Consider the following 15,790-nt stretch of genomic DNA (forward strand, 5'->3'; position numbering starts at 1 on the left):
TTCTGTTTGACCTCTAATTCAAGAATCCATTTTCTACTATGCACTTTTGTAATGCACCTGCCAAGAAATCTCTGTGTTAAATACAGACATGAGGAAATAATCAGGTAAGTATAGAATGTGAGGCATTTAACAGGAAAACTAGCCTGGACCCTTCAAAAATTCCAGGTCACGAAAAAATTTTTAAAATGTGCAACTCTCTATATTTAGAGGGAAAATAGCAAAGCAAACTATTGTCATGCAAGAATTTTATTTGTGTCCTTGAGAGAACATTTAAAAATAAGACATTTTGTAGTAATTTGAAAATAAGGCTTATATAATTCATAATTTTATTAAATGGGTGTTAAATATGCTAGTATTATGTGGTTATATAGAAAAAATGCTATTTTCCTTATGAATTATATATCAAAGTTTGAATGATGAAGTGTCAGATGTCTTTAATTTCCTTTAAATGACTCAGGAAAAAAAGGAAACATATTTACACAGACATGGAGAGATGGAAATGCGATAAAATAATAGCAATTAACTTATGTAAAAAGATTTCTAAAGTTGTACTATTCCTTTTGTTGTTAACATTTTTTAAAAAAGATTTTATTTTTGAGAGAGAGAGAGAGCATGCCCATATGAGGGGAAGGGCAGAGGAAGAGCTTAAGGAAGAGAAACAGAATCTCTAGCAGACTCCACACTGAACACAGAGCCCAATGCAGGCCTTAATCTCACAACCCTGAGGTTATGAACTGAGCCAAAACCAAGAGTCAGATGCTTAATCAACTAAACCACCCAGGCACCCCTAAGCTTTTACTTAAATTCCAGTTAGTTAACATATAGTGTAATATTAATTTCAGGTGTGTAATATAGTGATTCAAAACTTCCATATAAGACTTGGTGCTGATCATAGCAAGTGCACTGCTTAATCCACATTGTCTATTTCACCCATTCCCCCATCCACCTCCCTCTGGTAACCATAATTTTGTTCTCTATAGTTAAGAGTCTATTTCTTAGTTTGTCTCCTTCTCTCTCTTTTTTCCCTTTGTGCATTTGTTTTGTTTCTTAAATTCCACATATGAGTGAAATCATATAGTATTTGTCTTTCTCTGACTGATTTACTTCACTTAGTACAATACTCTCTAGTTCCATCCATGTCATTACAAATGGGAAGATTCCTTCTTTTTATTGCTGAGTAATATTCATATTATATATATATCTTCTTTATCATTCATCAGTCTATGCACACTTGGGCTGTTTCCATAATTTGGTTATTGTAGATAATGCTGCTATAAACTTCAGGATACGTGTATCACTTTGAATTTGTATTTTGGCATTCATTGGGTATCTAGTAGTGTCACTGCTGGATTGTAGGACAGTTCTATTATTAACTTTTTAAGGTATCGCCATACTGTGTTCCATAGTGGCCACACCACTTCCCATTGCCACCAATAGTGCAAGAGGGTTCCCTGTTCTCCACTTCTTTGCCAACACCTGTTGTTTCTTGTATTGTTGATTTTAGCCATTATAACATGTATGAGGTGCTATCTCATCATAGTTTTGATTTTTATTTCCTTGATTATCAGTGATGTTGAGCATCTTTTCATCTGTCTGTTGGCCATCTGGATGTCTTCTTTGTTTAATTTTTTCTTTGGAAAAAAATAGACATTCATGTCTTCTGCTCATTTTTTACATTAGATTATTTGTTTTGGGGGTGTTGAGTTTTATAAGTTCTTTCTTTTTGTTTCCATGTAAACCTTTTGTTTTAATAAATAAGACATATTCATGGCTTAGGTTTTAAATCACATTTACAGATGAGGAACACTTTTAGGCCCAAATAGGTTAGCGGTGAATCGACTACTGCAGGGAAGAAGGCACGGCCCCCATGCATTTTAAGCCTAAGAGCAGAGACTTCATGTCAGAGAACACCGTACACATCATGTCTAGGCTCAAGAACTGGAAGCAGAGGACTGGAGGTAGAGCGGAGACTTGGTGAAGCTCCTGTGACCACCATCTGATAACCTCATCTTCATGCTACAGAAGCCAATGAAAGTTGTGCTACTTTTAGATAAGCTAAGAAGGAGCTTTCCTGATCATATGAAGTGAAACTTCCTCATATTGTTAACAATTAGGATAAGGGCATTAGCTACACAGAGTATCCACTGACAAATACAGACAATGAGAACGGCGAAGAGGAAGCCACACAGATGTCTCATCTCTTCAAATATCAGAAACTTCCACGCCACAGCAGGAGAGAAGTGGATGAACTCTACCTCTCCTAAAGGTTTAGTCCAAAAGCTTCCTGTTGGCATTTGCACCAAATTAGGCTCCCCGTACTTCTGGCATCATCTGCTGGGCTATGAGGTCCAGCAAGCTTTCTAGAGTATTGGCAACCTTTGTTTTATGATCCCCATTATAGATCTCCACTCCACCAGCTATTTCCTCAGGCAGGTAGGATTCCTGATCAATTTGGACATCAACATCTTTTTTGGTGGCAATTTTGTACATAAGAATCGCTTTTTGCACTGCAGTCTTTACCAGAGGGAAATCCTGTTTCCTACAATGAACAATCATTTGGGGCTCCAAAAATTGGTACAAACCCTGGAGGACCAGTTATCCAGCAGCACTTGGTACCTGGTTGTATCTCTTACCACTTTTCTGAGTCTCTGTTTTGCTTCATTTAGTAGGTCTGTAATAAGGTCATCTATTGCTCTGAGGACTTGACATCTATTGCTCTTGAGCCTTGCTTGATTCATCAAATTAGACATCTGAATTTTCCTCTGCTGCTCAATCTGCTTTTCTTTCTTCTCATAGTATTCCATAATCTTCAGTCTTTGGGTTTGCACAAGAGACCTTTCTCAATGTTGAACTCTTTGCACCTTCGCACCTATTTCCTCTGCTTCCTCATTGGCTTCTTGTTCAATAAAAGCCATCATATGTTTAATCTGCTTCTACTTGACGGCATCAGCTGAGGGCCGTGGAGAAAGCTGTGCTAGGCTGGAAGGCCACTGGCTCAAGCTTAGTCTGGAAGGTGGCAATGGAAGGCTATAAGTTCTTTATATATTTTGGATACTAATCCTTTTTCAGATATGTCATTTGCAAGGATCTTCTCCCATTCTGTAGGTTGCCTTTTAGCTTTGTTTTTTACTTCACTGTACATAAGCTTTTTATTTTGATGAAGTCCTAATAGTTTGTTTTTGCTTTTGTTTTATGCTTTCATGTTAGAGTTGTGATACTCTTTAAACTCTGTCTTCCTAAACATTGAAAATACAACAATTTCCACAGAGTGCATTTACACATGAAAATTGGGACATTACAGTTTTTGTGAGAACTGAAATAGAGTATTTACAAATCATAACCAAGCAACACAAGTAGTTTGCTCCCATCCTGGCTTGAGAAACTTATAAAACCATGAGCATATTTAAATAAACTATTAAGCATAATCCAAGGTGAAATGAGAAAAGACTTAAAAGTACCTAATCAAAAATTATAAACTAAATTTGAATTGAAATGGCACACTTTACTAATGATATAAAGCATTGTGTTAAAAAAAAAAAAGCATTGTGTTATTTTAACTTCTTTATCCATAGTAATGCAAACTAGGTAGTAAAAGCAAAAATATTCAATTGTATATTTGATTATTTTTAACTGAGGAAATTGGTGGGTGGGTGGTAAAAATTTATACCAGTTGCTACACCACATCAATAAGATATTATGTTAAAAGTTATAAAATTAAACATAGATACTGGAAGTGTAGGAATTATTTTAATTCTTTATTCTTAATTACATTTTCACTATGTGTACTCAAATATCATACTGAGTTGGTTGGCAGTTTAGCTTTATATTATGCGTTTTAAAATGACATCTAGTTTGCACTGAAGTTCCAAGTGGATGAAGAGAAAATGAGAAATAAATGAATGCTCACATTTTTAGGCAATCACGATAATTCTATTTCAATTGTTGCACAAATAACTGAAGTTAAATTCATCCTAAAATTTGGATTGGAGATGTCAAATATCATTTAGAAAATAAATTACACAAAGATCATCTCTCTCTCTCTCTCTGTCTCTCTCTTTCTCTCCCCTTCATCTCTGTCTCATACAGACACATACAAACACCAGAATTTACACAATGGTGATAGAACATGGAGCATAAAGAAACATAGTTTACATTGTACTATCATTTTTTGCGACTTCAGTTTGAAATGTATTTACTGAATACAGTGTATCCCTTTCTGGCATATTTTCAATATTTTCTTATTGAATTAATAGTTTGGGATCCCTGGGTGGCGCAGCGGTTTGGCGCCTGCCTTTGGCCCAGGGCGCGATCCTGGAGACCCGGGATCGAATCCCACATCGGGCTCCCGGTGCATGGAGCCTGCTTCTCCCTCTGCCTGTGTCTCTGCCTCTCTCTCTCTCTCTGTGACTATCATAAATAAATAAAAAAAAAAATTAAAAAAAAAAAAAAATAGGGATCCCTGGGTGGCGCAGCGGTTTGGCGCCTGCCTTTGGCCCAGGGCGCGATCCTGGAGACCCGGGATCGAATCCCACGTCAGGCTCCCGGTGCATGGAGCCTGCTTCTCCCTCCTCCTGTGTCTCTGCCTCTTTCTCTCTCTATGTCTATCATGAATAAATAAATAAATCTTTAAAAAAAAAAATAGTTTGATATCTTTCTATCCTATTTAAGAGCATGCAATGCACACTGAGTTCAGTTTCATTCATGTGACTTAGCATTCTCTAATTCTTTTAAACATTAAACATGGAGTAGAAAGCAAATTTCTTCTACATGCAATTCCGTACTACATCCTCCATTTGTCCCAGTTGATTTCTTAGTGGTTTCTATCCAACACAGTCTCAAGCCATAAATTTGGGAATTCTTGTGATTAGAGTACAGTGTGGTATGAGATTATTTAAACCACAGATGCAAATGTTCTACCTTTCCAAGCTATTTGCAGTTGGTGTAAATATTGTAAAATGGTCTAAGTGGCTTTGTAGAAGTCACTGTCTGTAGATAGAGGAGACAGAAAATTAATTATATTTACGGAGACTTCATTAAACTTTATTTCAACTTCTGGTCAAGCAAATCCTCATAAAACGTTAAAGCCTTCATTCTTTTCCTCAATTATCAGGCAAGGTCACAGCATAGAATAAATTATCTGAAAATCTGAGTTTTCTACTCATTTTCTATGCTGAGTTATGGGACTCAGCATAGAAAATGAGTGATAAAGAAGTGATAAAGAAGAAAATCCAGGAATAATTGCCCGTCACCCAGTCACCCAGTCAAATGAAGCCCACTTCCCCTTCCACTACCCCTTGTTTATTTCCCAGAGTTAGGGGTCTCTCATGTTCTGTCACCCTCTCTGATATTTCCCACTCATTTTTTGAGTAGATTCTTAAAATATTTAAGATAATTATCAATTTTTTCTGATGTTTGAAAATACCATGGTGTATAAAATCATAATGTGACAAAGAGTGTTAAACCCAGAATTGAATACAATAACACTGGAAATTATACCATCACTGAACACTTCTTTGTATTTTCTTTGTCCCTAAGGGAAGAAATGAAAACTGCATTCAGATTGCTTTATTTAAATCAAATTAGAATATAATTATAGTTTTGAAACATTGGGTTTGTTGTTAGAGAATCACAGAAAAGTAGTAGGAGAAAATAATAATTAGTTCCTTCAATGCACATAAGATCTTTGTAAAATGAAACAATTATATAAAATTCTGTATGTTCTCTTAAGCAAGCAAAGTCTGAGAAGCCTCCAATGCTGAATACATAAAAAACAATGGATGTTGCAATTTCTATCATTGTATAGATTTAGTTTCTGAGGCTTGTTACATTACTCATTACAAAACAAGTCAAGCAGCATATCCTTTACTGATTCTTTGTGAGCAAGAATATACAAATTAAATATCCAATAAAATAAATAGTAACTATTCACATTTATGCACCTGTATTTAAGAGTGATCTTTGAAGATATGATTGAAGGTAAAAGTTAGGTCATTTCACACTGAATTTGTGTGTTTTCAACCAGTGCTTATTGTAATTTTCATTTTTCTATCTAAATCAAAGTAATCTAAATCTTTGGTAAATGATTGCAGAATTTGATGCATATGTGATATTTTAGAATAACTATTTTATATGCATATTTGTGGAATTGAGGCATCAGTGTAGATTTGGGAATACAGGCACACACATATATACATATACACACATGTGTTTTGCCCTGGCTTTGTCTCTTGAGAGAACCTAAAAGCAGCAATTGTCCAAAAGCTTTGAGTCTACCTACTGCTTACATCTTAGCTTCTATATGCCATTTTCCACAAACAGGACAGTGAGGATGTGCTATATATAAATATATATATATATATATATATATATACACATATACATATACATATATATATATATATATATATATAGAGAGAGAGAGAGAGAGAAATATATTGAAATGACACAGAAGCTAGCACTAGCCAAAATGAAGATGATTTGAGTTTTAAGATAAATGATTGAGGCAACAAATTGTAACCCATTGAATAAAATAAAAAGCAATGTGTCCATGAAGATATAAATATGTGGAAACTTTTGTAAAGAAAAACACATTTATGTAGTTTCAAACTATTTCTATATAAAAATAATTATTTTAGAAAGAAAAAAAATAGTGATTTTACAATGAAAAGTCCTAGCAGACATTACTATGCTCCAGTGATCTAAATGAACATCAAAAGCAATGGAACAATTTGAAATTGTATGCTACCTGGTAGAATGTATTCAGAAGAATTCAACGTCACTTGTAGGATATTCATGCAAGGATGCATAACCCGAAACTACCTATAAAGAAGTACTACTTAAGGTATCATCTGTAAGAAAAGAATTGAGACATAGAATAACTAATTGTGTAAGTCATGAGAATCAAGATAAAGTTAAGGAACTCATGAAGGATTGACTTTGTTTTCAAGATATTATCATTACAACTGTCAAACTAGACAGAAATTTGTAGATTATATAGTAATAATCTGTTAATGCTATTTTTTGTCTTTGATGATTATGTCGTGTAGATGATTATATTATACAGGCAATTGTCCTTTCAGACAGAAAAGTTATAGTAATTTATTTGAGGCATCAGATCTGCAACTAATTTTCAAATGTTTAGGAAAAAACAGTCCTTTGTACTGCAATTCTAAGTTTTTGTAGTTTGTATCTATTTAAGAAGTACCACTATTTTATCTTTAAATCATTTGTCAGCTTTTGAAGCTCTATGATTTTGAAGTCTTAGTGTTACTAAGCTATGAAAGGCAGATGGGTCAACCTCCACTTGTCTTTCAGAAAATGATATCCACCAAATAATCAAAAGCCATGGAGAGTCATGTGCAAGGAATGGGATAAACCAAAAGTAGATTGTAGCTTATGGACATTGTAAAGTTCTTTTGAACAACACCAAATTGGATTAAGTTGATCAGCCATTCATTCTATTTCACAGAGTAAAAAGAGAACTCTCTTTTTGGAAGATAAGATCATCTAGATCCTTAGCAATTCTTTTACACACTATTTCCAGAATAAACATGAGTCAAGAAAATATGACTAAAGAGCTAGAAAAAAAAAAAAAAAGACAAAAGAAGCATTTATAGAGATGATCTAGTTACTGAAGTTAGCAGATAAGGCTAATACATATGATTAATTTGCAAACAAAATAAGAAATGAACAAATAAGTGGAAGAATGATAGATTTCAGCAGATAAATAGAATCTACATCTACATAAGAGAATTAATAGTAAAACATGTCATTTAAAAATAGATTAGGCCTTGCAGGTTAAAAATGATCAAATTGGAGGACAGATCACTGGAAGATTATCAAAGTGAAAAAACTGAGAAGAATATATATTAAAAATAAAATTTTAGAGTATAAAAAACATCCAAAATCCTGAAAATTTTACAGTGGGTATAATAGATTTCCAGAAGGAGAAAACAGAGAAAATGAGAAAGAAGCACTATTTAAAGAGATAATGACCAACAGTATCCAAAACGAGTAAGAGCAACAATCTGCAAAATCAAGAACTTTGTGAAACTCAAGTATGTTAAATTTTCCCATGTGAAAATTTCTACTTTCATGGTATTTGCACTTATGTATTTAAAAAGTCTGAAAAATAGGAGTTCCTTCACAAACACGAGGTCCGTTTAGAAAAATAAACCAACATAATTAAATTTTACTAAAAATGTATGAAAGTTAAATTTTAAACATTGTTCAACAAAAGCCAAATAATCATTCCTAAACTTTTAAGTTGTTTATTCAATGTATTTACACAAATCCTTGTTTAAAAAAAAATTCAACAAGATGGGATGCCTGGGTGGCTCAGTGGTTGGGTATCTGTCTTTCACTCAGGGCATGATCCCAGAGTTCCGGGATCGAGTCCCACTTCGGGCTCCCTCCATGGAGCCTGCTTCTCCCTTTGCCTATGTCTCTGCCTCTCTCTCTGTATCTCTCATGAATAAATAAATAAAATTAAAAAAAAATTCAACAAAATGTCATTAGTTACATTTAATGTACATAATATATTCTCTGCGATATCATGGCAAAACATTGTTTTATTTTAAAGATTAAATAAATTATGTGATATTAATTGAATTTTATAAGAAGAAAGTTTAAGATTCTATATATTTATAGAAGAAGATTTATATATTTATAAAGATTTATATATTTATACATATTTATATGTATAAAGATTTATATATTTATACATATTAATATTTGAAGCTAAAATGTTTATCACATTTAGTATATATCGTAGCTCTAAAATTGGTTTAAATTTTAAAAATAATATCAGTTTATGTTTAATAATATTTAAATATGAAATTTTCTTCATTCTTAATAATAAACATAATGGGTCAAGGGAAAGATGGTAATTGCTGAAAGCTATTTGACACCATTTGGCACTTAAATTCTGGGTGGGTTAAATGTTAAAATGCTAGGTACCCAGAGTACCAAGAATAGACTTCTCAGTTATTACTTTCTGCTCTGAAATTTATTGGAGTCTTTAATAGACACATATTTGAAAGAAAGTTGCTTAGTATAAGAAAACCAATATTAAGTTTTCTAAAAGAGAGTTTCCCACTTTGGGGGGATGGACAATCTTTATTGTGGGACCATCTGTGCATTGCAAGATGTTTGGCAGCATCCCTGACCTCTCCTATTTATATCTTAGTCTCACTTGTCCGCAGACCTAATTGTGACAATCAAAAACATCCCCAAATATGACATAGCCAAATGTCCCTTGAAGAAAAAAAATCATGCCAGATTTGAAAGCTGCTGTTCCAAAATAAGAAATTTTCTAAAAATAAAGGTGTTGGTATGCCCTAAAGATCTCCTGATAGGCACATAGTTCTCACAGATTTGGGCCCTTTTATTATTAACTACTTGCTTACGCAGTTATCTAGTATTTAAATATTATTTGTGAGACTTAATCTACTGAGGTACACAACCACATCCAAACCAAGACTCTAATTTCCTTGCTAATTTGTAACTGTGGCTAGTGAGGTATGCCTCTGTTTCGTAAGCAATGTTTGACTTTAATGTTGAATAAGATATTGCAGCCTTCATAGAATGAAAGAAGTAATGATTTACAAACAGCTATTTATAAAATGGCATTATAGACTTTCAACAGAAAAGATGTTGCAAAGTTATTGCTATCTTTCTCATTTTTTAATATTTTTTCTGTTGCCTTCTTCAAAATATTATAAAGAGAAAATGAATTCCAGAATAAATTACTTGTATTTTTAACTAAGTTATTTGGATTAAATTTACGTATTACCAATTATGTTTTAAGGTTTTATGCTAGGTATTTGATATGCAGAAGTGAATATCTATATACTATGTACTGGTCTATTACTTGTTCCCACATACAAAGAGTATACCGGTTTGTGGTTTTTTTGTTTTTTTTTTTAATGTAGCTCTTGACAAAAAGTAGAGTTTTTATTTTTGCAGGGGAATGAAATTGTAAAATCACTAAATAGTACCTTAAAGTGTGGTTATTTATATATTTATAAGAAAGGGTACTAGAAAATCTAATGAGCTAACAATATACTTCCTTTTGTAAAAATTTGAGAACTCTCAGAACCCTAGCAAGGATAAACAATGGCTTTCATACAAGCAAATTTGAATTTTTAGATTGCAACACAAAATTTTAAGATGTACCTTTTATAACTAAAAAAATATGACATCAAAATTGCTTTACATATAATGTGATAAATAAGATTGCACATATGGCTACACTTAGAAAAAGTAAGGTTTTCCATATTTTCCTCTTTGTTTTTAGTTCAATGCCTTCATATGATTACATACACATTGTAACAGTTATGAATGTAGATATGTGCTCTTCAGAAATATTTGTTATACTGAATGAGAAACAGCTATATAGCCTACAACTTTTAAACTATATTTTCTGCAAGGGGAACAATATCTCATAGAACAGGATTTGGCTAACTTTTTTGGGGGGGCGGTGGGGACTTTTTTGTAAAGGGCCAAGTATGGTTTATTTTAGGCTTTGCTAGCCACACATCTCTGTTTCAACTACTCAATTCTGTCATTTTAGCAGAAAATCAGCCATGGACTAGACATAAGCAAACAAGTGTGGCTCTGTTTTCAATACAAATATATAAAAACAAGCAGTAGGCAGGATTTGTCCACAGATCGTCCTTTGTCTATCCCTGTAACAATTATTGTGCGTACTTAACCTATACACATTTTTGCTGTTAATAGGGAGATGTTCCCCTTTCCTGGTGGATGGGTTAAATCATTTCCTCCATCTTATGTAATATGAAATATATGCTCCAATTAATAAATTAAATAGTGTTATCATGTCTTTTAGAATGCAGCCAATATTGTCATTAGGGAACTCTCTCTTTTTTAGTGAATTTTTTCAATTTTAACACAGTAAAACTACATAAATATGAAAACATTTTCTTTTATAAAAATATTATTTGTTATAGAAATGTGTACTTATTACTACCAATTATAGCTCAAAGGATAATTAGAAAATACTATAGATACAAATGGCATTAAAAAATTAGAGTCAGCCAAGGAGACTCTAAGTTACTGAACCTTTGATACATGTTGCTAACCTAGGAATATGGAATTGAAGATAAGTTTGCTAAGGGGGAAAGGTCTTTTGGCACCAAAACTTACGGCTGCTTCAGAGCTTGCCTGGGCATAAAGAACTATATTTTCATAATATACTTCAGAAAAGAGAGAGAGACAATATTATTACCAGGTAAAGAAACAGAAATTTTTAAATATTTTCTTATTTTTAGTGACAATAGAGAAACACTCACAAGAATCTTATTTATGGTTTTACATATTACATTTTTCTCCACCTTTCTATCAACTTGAAATGCAGATGTTGATTTGTTTTTGGCTTTTTCTAATCCTTTCAGAAACAATTTAAAAATTATCTGTTTATTTCTGGCTTGGACATACTTCTTATTGAAAATACACTTTTTATGTTAACAGAGCGAATCAATGATAATTCTACTAAAATTTCAATGGCTACGGTGATAAGTTCTTTTTTGGTTTCTCTGCTCACACTGAGTACCACCTACTTCCCAACCTTGGTATCCCATGCAATTTACCTTTCTTCTTTTCTTTATAACTTTTGGTTTTAGCACTATGAAAGATATCTACTCTGAAAATGTTATGAAATTTTTCAAATGTCTTCTCGGTTTTTGTTCCCTGAAACACCATTATATTAAAAGGTTAACAAATAGAAGAGATTAGAATTCGTTTTTTTTTTTTTTTAAGATTTTATTTATTTATTCATGACAGAGAGAGAGAGAGAGAGAGAGAGAGAGAAGCAGGCTCCATGCAGGGAGCCTGACGTGGGACTCGATCCTGGATCTCCAGGATCACACCCCCAGCTGAAGGTGGCGCTAAACCGCTGGGCCACCTGCGCTGCCAGAGATTAGAATTCATTCACATTCTCAACCTTCCTATCCCAAATAGGAAGGTGAACACCTACTTTTAACATAAAACTCTATACTCTGAACTATTACTTAAAAAGCTCAGTGTTTACAGTATACAATAATTTTTCATGTCATTTTTTCATGGTATTTATATAGAGTACACTTTTTTATTTATTTTTTTATAAATGTATTTTTTATTGGTGTTCAATTTGTCAACATATAGAATAACACCCAGTGCTCATCCCATCAAGTGCCCACATCAGTGCCCATCACCCAGGGCCCCCCCCCCACCTCACCTTCCACCACCCTAGAGCACACTTTTCTTTAACCTTTTCCATCATGTGTTGAAATTACTTATGATTTTTGGCCTCAATTTTATCCTAATTATTCTCTCTTCATAATAAACTCTCTATTGTCAAATTCAACAACAAATGTCTTATCATACTACCATTAGTGACTGAAACTCATCAAGCTATATATGCAGTATACATGTGTTTTGCATAGACACATTATACTTCAATAAAGTTTTAAAAACTCATCATGACCGTAGTTTAGGCCTACCAGAAAAATATCCCCTAGAATAGAGAAAGAATTAACACCATTCACCTTAAAGGCTGTACAGTTGTCCAAGTTAAACCATTTTATAAATGCCATGCATGGGTTACAGAGTCATATCTCATCATTTATCATTGATGACTCTGCAGATATCAGTTTATATTTAATTATTATCACTCACAAAATTGAAAACATATCAAGGGCATTGCTGCTTATTTTGCAGAGTTGAACTATTTATCTTAGCATTTAAGTTTGAGAGATTTTGTAGCTGACATGTAAAGATCATTTCATGCAGTCTAAAGAGAAGCCTTGAATGGATTAGGATTTTTTGGCTGAATGATAGAAAGGGGATTATTAGAATTTTTCAAAATTAGAGACAGATCCCAGGTAAATACAATGTACTTGATGTTGGCAGAGGCCTCTTACCAATTAGAACAGCTAAAAACATGAGGTGACTGCCACATGAACTATTTTATTGCAACATAAATAATTGTACATAATAAAAAAGAAATATTACCAAAGTCTGTCACCTTCATCCCCAGTGACACTGCCCCAAGGCAACACATTTCACCATTCTGTTTATTGGTTCATCTGTTGATTCTATGTCACATTATATTATATATATTAACTCCATTTCTTGATTTGTCAATTTACTTTCAATTAACTCCCTACTGTGAAAAAAAAGGAATAAATAAACCCTTTCTCCCCTTCTTAAATATCTCTGCAGGGTTATTCTTCATTTCTTCTATTGATTACTTTCATATTTTACATAAAATATTTATGGCCCTTTCTCTTAACTGCAAGCAGTTTATTTTGGCTTCTATTTAAGTTGGATAAAGAAATATGTACTATTAAACTTTTGTCAGTATCGAATATCCTTTTTTACTTTTCAAATTCCAGCTTTTCTACTTTGCTAATTCTTCTAGTTTTTGTTTTTTTTTAATTTAGGTTGGCAAGGTGTATACCTGTTATATAAAAGTGTTAACATGCTGGTCTCATGCTGTGTTTATGGGTTAAGTGTAGACATTAAAAACAAGGAGAGGATAAAATTATGAACACCCTCTGTATTACTAAAACAACTACTGTGATTAAACCTATACAGAAGTAGACATAGTAAAACCCCCTGTGCTCTTTGATGCAAATAGGAATAATTTCCAAATGTCAAGGACAGATCCTCATCCACCATTGTTACATTCCATATATTGTTTAAAATAATCCATATTTTATTTTGCTTTATGATGGCACCATGATTCTTGAACAGTTTTACCTGAAATTTCTTTTTTTTTAATTTATTTTTTATTGGTGTACAATTTACTAACATACAGAATAACCCCCAGTGCCCGTCACCCATTCACTCCCACCCCCCGCCCTCCTCCCCTTCTACCACCCCTAGTTCGTTTCCCAGAGTTAGCAGTCTTTACGTTCTGTCTCCCTTTCTGATATTTCCCACACATTTCTTCTCCCTTCCCTTCTATTCCCTTTCACTATTATTTATATTCCCCAAATGAATGAGAACATATAATGTTTGTCCTTCTCCGACTGACTTACTTCACTCAGCATAATACCCTCCAGTTCCATCCACGTTGAAGCAAATGGTGGGTATTTGTCGTTTCTAATGGCTGAGGAATATTCCATTGTATACATAAACCACATCTTCTTTATCCATTCATCTTTCGATGGACACCGAGGCTCCTTCCACAGTTTGGCTATCGTGGGCATTGCTGCTATAAACATCGGGGTGCAGGTGTCCCGGCGTTTCATTGCATTTGTATCTTTGGGGTAAATCCCCAACAGTGCAATTGCTGGGTCGTAGGGCAGGTCTATTTTTAACTGTTTGAGGAACCTCCACACAGTTTTCCAGAGTGGCTGCACCAGTTCACATTCCCACCAACAGTGTAAGAGGGTTCCCTTTTCTCCGCATCCTCTCCAACATTTGTGGTTTCCTGCCTTGTTAATTTTCCCCATTCTCACTGGTGTGAGGTGGTATTTCATTGTGGTTTTGATTTGTATTTCCCTGATGGCAAGTGATGCGGAGCATTTTCTCATGTGCATGTTGGCCATGTCTATGTCTTCCTCTGTGAGATTTCTCTTCATGTCTTTTGCCCATTTCATGATTGGATTGTTTGTTTCTTTGGTGTTGAGTTTAATAAGTTCTTTATAGATCTTGGAAACTAGCCCTTTATCTGATATGTCATTTGCAAATATCTTCTCCCATTCTGTAGGTTGTCTTTTAGTTTTGTTGACTGTATCCTTTGCTGTGCCTGAAATTTCTAATTGTTTTTTTGTTGTTGTTGTTGTTGAAAGAAGAATCACATGTCATTGCCATATTTCTAATATCCAATTTCTCAACAATATCCTAGGTTTGATGAAATTTGGTTGCTGTACCAATGATCAAAACAACTGTCATTTTTTGTTAAAAAGCAGAAACTTATTTCTGTTAACTAATAATCTGCTCTTTTAAAAAACAAAGCTGGTATGTCATCTTCATGTTTTAGGCTATTTTTATCTTGATTCTCTTCCAATCTCATCATTAGGTTTGCATCTTGCAGTCTAAAAGATCTGTACCAGCTACTAGCATGTTCCAGCCAGTGGGAGGGGAAAAGTGAGGAAGAGGAGATTATGAGCCTTGCCTTTCAACTATAGCACCAAGAAATTGCATATGTAATGTACTTTAGTAACTCAGGGCTAATCTGTGCAAGATGCTATAGCTCTTCTCATCTGTAAAATTCAAATAGTGATAATACATACTTCCTATGGATGTGGTCATTATCCAATGAGCTACCATTTATAAAGCACTTGGAATAATACCTGACAGAGTAAAATAATAAGCACAGTAAAATTATTTACTACTATTATTGCTTCTTTTGTTACTTATTGACCAGAAACTAATTATATGGCCAGAGTTTGTTGCAGGGAAGCTAATATAATTTTTTCCTTCACTATCATGTGCTGAGGTAAAACTTTTATTGTTATAAGAGAAAAAGAGAAGACATTAGAAGGGACAATAGTAAGGTCTGTGATATGTTCCATTAATTAAAAATAACAACTTACCTATTCTTTTCTTGATGTTTTTCTCTAGACTTGGAATGCCTTGTTCTGATGTAGAGTCATTCCTCCTAAGGCCTTCCTTTCCTGATACTACCATATTCTATCACTTTGTGTAATCTTATTTCTTGGATTTGTTTTCCCTTTGGTAGACTATATTCTTTTCTTTCTCTCAACCTCTTTGTGTCAGAAAGAACAAATAACACGTGGTCTTAGTCCATTCAATTTGCTCTAACAAAAATGCTATAGAT

The 15,790-nt window shown here is 33.6% G+C and overlaps 1 pseudogene; it reads right to left on the reverse strand.

Moving 5' to 3' along the window:
- Positions 1-2,268: 2,268 nt before the first annotated feature.
- LOC112661664 (V-type proton ATPase subunit E 1-like) lies at positions 2,269-15,639 on the reverse strand (annotated as a pseudogene).
- Positions 15,640-15,790: the final 151 nt, after the last annotated feature.

Source organism: Canis lupus, chromosome 31 (genome assembly GCF_003254725.2).
Source record: "Canis lupus dingo isolate Sandy chromosome 31, ASM325472v2, whole genome shotgun sequence".
Lineage (NCBI taxonomy): Eukaryota > Metazoa > Chordata > Mammalia > Carnivora > Canidae > Canis > Canis lupus.